Genomic DNA, 6,705 nt, shown 5'->3' with positions numbered 1-6,705 from the left:
TATATGCCAAAATTGTTTGAAATTGGTTCAGTGGTTCAAGAGAAAAATATGAAAATGTTTGAAGGTTTACGACCAACGGACAAATGCAGATTGCAATAGGTAACCTGAGTGACTCAGGTGACCTAAAAAAGGAATCATCAATGTAATGTAATGATGTTTTGTAATGATTGATTTAAATATATTTAAATCTCTGAACATTATCTCCTTTATTTCTTAAGAAAATGCTGATAGTTTATCAGTCGGTAAATACTGCTAAGCATAGCACCTGTATGATTTCTTCAGCAGTACCTGTTCCATCAATGAAACATACAAAGACATACATATCAATAATACAATATTTAACCTACTTAATCCTACTTTAGATAATTATTTATATAGACGTAAATATAAACAATAAAATGCTTTCTTTTGTTGCTAGTATGGGAATGAACATTGCAGCTATAGCAGAATTTTTTTTCTGCAACATTAATTCCCATACTAACAACCAAAGAAAGCATTTTATTGTTTAAATAAACATTACAAAGTACTTTTTATACTTCAGTGCTGATTCTGTGAATTGGCCAAAATATCTGAAATAGATTGGGGGTCAAGGGAATTCTGAAATATGGGCTGTAGCGAGACTTAAAAAGGTTTAAATGAGTGACAAAAAAATGATGTGTGACAGTTTGTTCAACAACTTATACATCCTGACCTGGTTAAATGAACGGCCAATGTAAGGAAGTCTGAATCATCCATACGTTTGTGTTTACCTTTCTTGGAGATAAAAGCAAACGTCTGGATGATGCAGACTACATCAAAACCCAGACTAAACAACTTGAATTTTTTACCCGGAAAGAAACGGAAACGATTGCTGTAAAAATGGAAAGTACCAAAATATCGGAAATCATCCGTTAATGTCCAACTCTTGGATTCAAATTAGCGGAATTCCACTAATTATTGGAACAGAATCATCACTGATTCTTTTTTGAAATAATTTGAAAATGTAGTTGATGCATTTTATTCCACAGAATCATTGAAATCTTGCAATCAGGAAGTACGATCATATTCCCGATCTTGTTCTTTATCTCTAAATGTTAAACCCCAAACGTTTGACCTCCTTCTTTTATGCTTCATGCTAAATCATGATCACTAAAACATTTAATTTCATATCAACCACTCAAAATTACCTACAATGTAACTACCTGCCAAGAGCTAGAAAAACTAAAAATACATTAGGGTTTTCCAGTAAAAGTTTTCTAGAATCAGACATCAGTAATTTATCCATAGTGTTTTCCAGAAATTTTTATTAATTCAGAATAAATAGTTACAGATTTTATTAGTTCGAATGAAAATGTATTAGTCTGAGACTAACAGACTAATGTTAGTGTTGAACCCTGAGGGACCACGACTTGAATAAATCTAAATCTACACTACATGTACCTGAGGATGCTTGCATGTTATGTTCTTAAGATGATGATGATCTTTTAATTTTTGCTATATATTCTGCTGTTAGACTTATATTTCCTATTGTGGCTCCATCCTATAATCTAGGTTTATGATTTTAAAACATTTGATTTGAATCTAGCACTTTGTCAATTACCTTCATATTTATGTTTCATCATTTCTGGCTCAGTGGTTCTTGAAAAAAAAAAAAAAATTTTTTTTAAGAAATCCATCTTATTTTTGCTTTCTATGATTTTCCCCCTTCTAAGAGGGTTCTGTCCATTATTTGAATAAATCTGAATCCCCTTCATGCAAAGATGCTTTGTGCTAAGCTTGGGTGAAGAAGTGATTTTCATGCAGAAGTAAAAAATGCTAAAAGTTTATAACAGCAAGGAAGACAACCACAGACAAATTCAATCAGTAGAAGCCTTTAGCTCGGGTGATCTAAAAGTGTACATTTATTGTGGGAAAAAAGAATGGTTCAATAGTTATATTTTGTACTTTTGAATTCCATCTCAAAATGTTACCAACCTGTTCTTTTACTTCTTCATCAACAAGATGATTCCAACATTGTGTTAGAAGGTCTCTTGCCCTAAAATAGCAAATATCAAAACATTTTGTTTTTTCATCATGTTCATACTGTGAGTTATTCTGGGTGGCATGACATTTCATTTTCACGTTTTCAAAATGAATTTATATTCATAGCTAAGAAAACAATCTCTACTTAAATTGTTCTTCATTATTGAGAAATTAAAATTTATGTTTCATTTACAGAATTATTTTTCGTTTTACAAAAAAAGAAGAAAAAAAGTCAACTGGTCAAAAGCTGCATGTATGTATATTACATTTTGTGTATATATTTTAATATTTATATTTCCAAATATTTTTCCTTTAGATTCTTTGCAAATTAGAATGCTGTTCATTTTCTCATGAACTACCATGGATGAGCAAGAATATCTCCATTGTGACGTCATAATACCGTACTTGACGTAAATCTATAGTGCAAACTGTTTTGTTTCAAAAATGATCGTTGAATGACATAAATTAGTGACAAGTCATTAGACAAATAATGTAAATATAAGATATGAATTTAATTTTTGAGAGTTCATGAGGCACATGAACTACAACACTTCACGCCGGCATATTTATCATGAAGCGCTAACGCGCTTCATGAAATATGCTGGCGTGAAGCGTCGTAGTTCATGTCCTCACGAACTCTCAAAAATTAAATTCATTTCTTAAATGTCATATTTGATTATTTAGTTATCATGCACACCAAGGTGTTTCATATGTGAGGAAAACATTCCTGTAACGAAATAGAGAGATACACTGTAGTCTGAAATGTATACAGAGTAAATAAAGCCAGAAGATTTAGTCAATTTTGTACAAAACATCCATATAACAAGGTTGTCATTACTGGATGAAAAAGGTGAAGATAACCAATAGTGATTGACTTAAAAAATCTATGAAAAAATACATATACATGTATATATATATATATATATATATATATATATATATATATATATATATGTAGGATCTCCCATGATTTGTAGTTGGATATGATTTTTATCCAACGAGTTGTGTGTTTTTTTATCCCCGAGCCTTGGCAAGGGGATAAAAAACACAATGAGTTGGATAAAAGTCATATCCAACTACAAATCATGGGAGATCCTTTTTATCCCATGTTTAATACTTCACAACCACTGTTTTACACTGTTTTATATAGGACACTCCACTTTATTTTACTTCATCACGCTAACGCAAAAACCATTGTGACGTCACAATTGCACTTAACTGTGGGTTATGAAAAAAATATCCAATGAGTCATATCCACGGGATAAAGGGGTAAACATGGGATAAATATATATATGTGTGTGTGTAAACAAACATGCACTTTTTTTCTTCAGAATATAGATATTACATTGTGTTTTTTTCCTAAGAAAGATCAAGTTTCCTGTAAGTTCCACCAGTAGTGTAAAAGTTTTGTTTGTTTTTTTCAATTTGAGAGAACTATGCACACCATTGAAAGTGATCCCTACACATATACATGCAAGTCTTTATTAAGGCAAAATAGAATGTAAATGTGAATATTGATGTGGAAAAAAAAAGTGAAATTTTACCTGTCGTGACAATTGTAGAGGTCGTGTTGAAACACTAGGTTTAATTTACTTTTTTTATTTTTTTTTTCCCATAGACACACATTTCTTGGCAAGTTTTATCTGAAAGTATTAATAGAGAATATATAATAATTAGTGTTCTTATTAAGTATCTGATTAACTGGTTTATCATTGAATGTTGCGAATATCAATTAGTTAAACTGCTACTTCTGTACTTTGATATATAGAGAAAAATAGAAGAAGAAAAAAAGTTATTTTGTTGTTATTTCATCTCCCCAATTTTTTTTTACCATCATTTACTGTTAGATTAGAACTAGCGTTTCAAAAATATGACCTTCTTGTTTTGATTATTCTACAGGAAAGTATGTCTACATAATGGCTCCAATTGCCATGGGCCCTTTTAGAGGTATACGAGTTTGTAAGACCTGAGTTCATAATAACTGTGTAACTTAAACTGTGTTTGTCCACAGTAGAGATTAAACAAGATGCCTCCAAAACCATCAAAAAGCATAGATTCTGAAATATTTAAAAGAATTTAAATCCTTAAGGTGTAAAATTAATATGTGAAATGGAAATACAGCTGTATACACATTCTGAAACCAGGAATATATATAGGACACCTTGCAATTAAAGCAGCCAACTATTATGGGATATTTGAAAACAAGTTAGTTTTTGTAATTATAAATAAATAAAGGGCATATACAATGCAAAAGGAATATTAAGTTATTAACAGCACTTGTCTTTTGTCATTATACGGTGGGCAACTGAAAAAAATAATACAATGATTCCATAAAAATAACCACAGTTTTAACATGCTTTATCACGTTAACAATGATCAAATAGGTCAGAAGTGTCTTATGATGTCACAATCGAATGATACTCCTTGTTGAATTATACCTCATGCATTAGAAAAAGTGCAATGTAATCCGACCCCTAAGTTATCTTTTCCAACCAATTTACTGATGTACCTCTATCCTTTTCCTAGTGAACACAGTAAAAATTAGAGGAAACTGATTTAAATTCATCGATAATTTATAGATGAAGTTTGTGATTTATTCAGTCTGAATACTCTGTCATGCGACAATCAAAATATAAAATAGCTAGTGAAGGTCTGATTTTAATCGGACTGTAACTCATTGGATCTCTTTGCAACAGCGGTTACTGTAGCATATATCTGTTACATGTAATTTCTCTACAACCTTGAGAAAAGGTTAATTTATGACAGTTATTTTCAGGCAATAACAAGGGGCCAAGTGTGGTTCACTGATTGTGACCTACCAACGGAGCTAAACAGATCAAACAACAACTCTTAAATTAATTTTTGAAAAAACAAATTCACATCACAGAAAATTTTCTATGTATAATCTGTAATGAAAAAAAGGTCTACTTTAACTTGTTTAATATTCAAGTTAAATTATGAATACATTGTGTTGGGCATATATTTGCCATGTGGTTATGAAATGCCTTACAAATAATCATTCGAAAGAAAGATAACTCTGTATGAATTAGATCTATTGATTTAAAAAAATCATTAAAACAAAAAGAATTTTCATCTAATATAGAAACTGAATTAAGATCAGTGCGATTTTCATCATGATTTCCAAAACGTTATTATTCTTAATAACTGGAGGATCATTGCTACTTTCAAGCTCTTTCTTTTGTTAGTAAAAAATAATCGTTAATCCTTTGGCTTTGTTTATTCACAGTTATTCGTTTTTCGGTTTCCTAAGATGGCTCAAGCCAATAAAAATCTACATAAACTGAGAGTGTATATCATTTAGAAGAGGACAAACCATATGAAAGAGAATCCACATATAAAATAGAATGACCTTAATGGAGTTAATTAATACACAAATCAATTTTCAAACATTGAAACAAACCTCAACCTGCCCGTCAACGAAAGAATTCGGAGAACTCCGAACCCGATGTGGGGTAAACAGTAGGTGGAGAGTCTAGCGAATTTAGAAATGTACATGTATGTACAGCCCGGTATATGTTGGTAATTTATTAATTTATTGGGGGACCCACTATCACCAACAATGTTAAATACAAATCTAAGATTATCCATTGATGGATTTGAATAAGACACGTATAAAAAATTCACAAATACAGACTGTATACATACCTTTCTACCTTTCATAGGGTAAAGATATCACTAGATATTTTACCCTAAGCAAAAGTTGAGTTATTATGATTTTCAGTAATATTTCTTATATAAATAAATAAACCAACAAATGATACCTCCAAATTATTAAGACCATACTAAAAGTCTGTTCTTTTGTCGTATGTGACCCCCCCCTCCCCCCTCATTAAAACAGCTATTGAATTATTTGCTAGCAAGAAAATGTGGGAATTAAATGTTTATTATTAAATAAAATATGGAATTCCATATGTTTAGGTGTTTTTTTTCCCCAACTTTTGAAACCGTTGCTACGGGCCTGCTCCTCGCCGACCTATATTATTTTCTGAGGAGGAGTTATTCCCATGTATTACGCCAGTGGAGCTAGGAGTAAATTTTATAATAATTATATACTCGTCTCACCTAGTCTATCGTTTGTACATGTTTTGGAATTATCACTTTGTCTACCTAATTCCAAAAAAAAGTATTCTTAGCAAATCAATATCAGACTATTTTAAAAAAAAATCAACAGCAACGAAGTTCTTAGCTGGACAACCGACTATGAATTGTAATATAAACTGTATTACATGCACAAGCCAAAGTATACTAGTACATTCTATCATATGTGTGCATAAAGGCTTAACAGAATCTTTTCCTTGATTTACTAAGCACTGTAAAAGGGTTTAGCTATACGGGGTTGAATTTATGGCTATTTAAGATTAATAATATTAGTAAAGGAAAATAAATCTATTTTGTAATTCACTGGTCAAATGATAATTATGGATGTCTTCAAGTTTGCAGAAAAAAATCAAAATTGCTATTAACGGAAACGTCCATTAACTGTTTTTGTGGTATAAAGACAAGAAAAAAACAACATAACTTTACATAACAAATTCACTCTATTTTGTATCATAAATTAAATCATGTGATTCTCGGGAGTGCTCCCATCCCCCCCCCCCTCGGGTAGGGGGAGGGGGAAATTCGTCTCTAAAAACCTGATGTGAATTAAGTCTTCGACTCCACATTAGCCTACACATGAATAGA

This window comes from Saccostrea echinata, unplaced genomic scaffold (assembly GCF_033153115.1).
Source record: "Saccostrea echinata isolate AGI-Se365-2 ecotype Australia unplaced genomic scaffold, CSIRO_AGI_Sech_v1 ptg000062l, whole genome shotgun sequence".
Lineage (NCBI taxonomy): Eukaryota > Metazoa > Mollusca > Bivalvia > Ostreida > Ostreidae > Saccostrea > Saccostrea echinata.
This window is presented reverse-complemented; position numbering follows the sequence as displayed.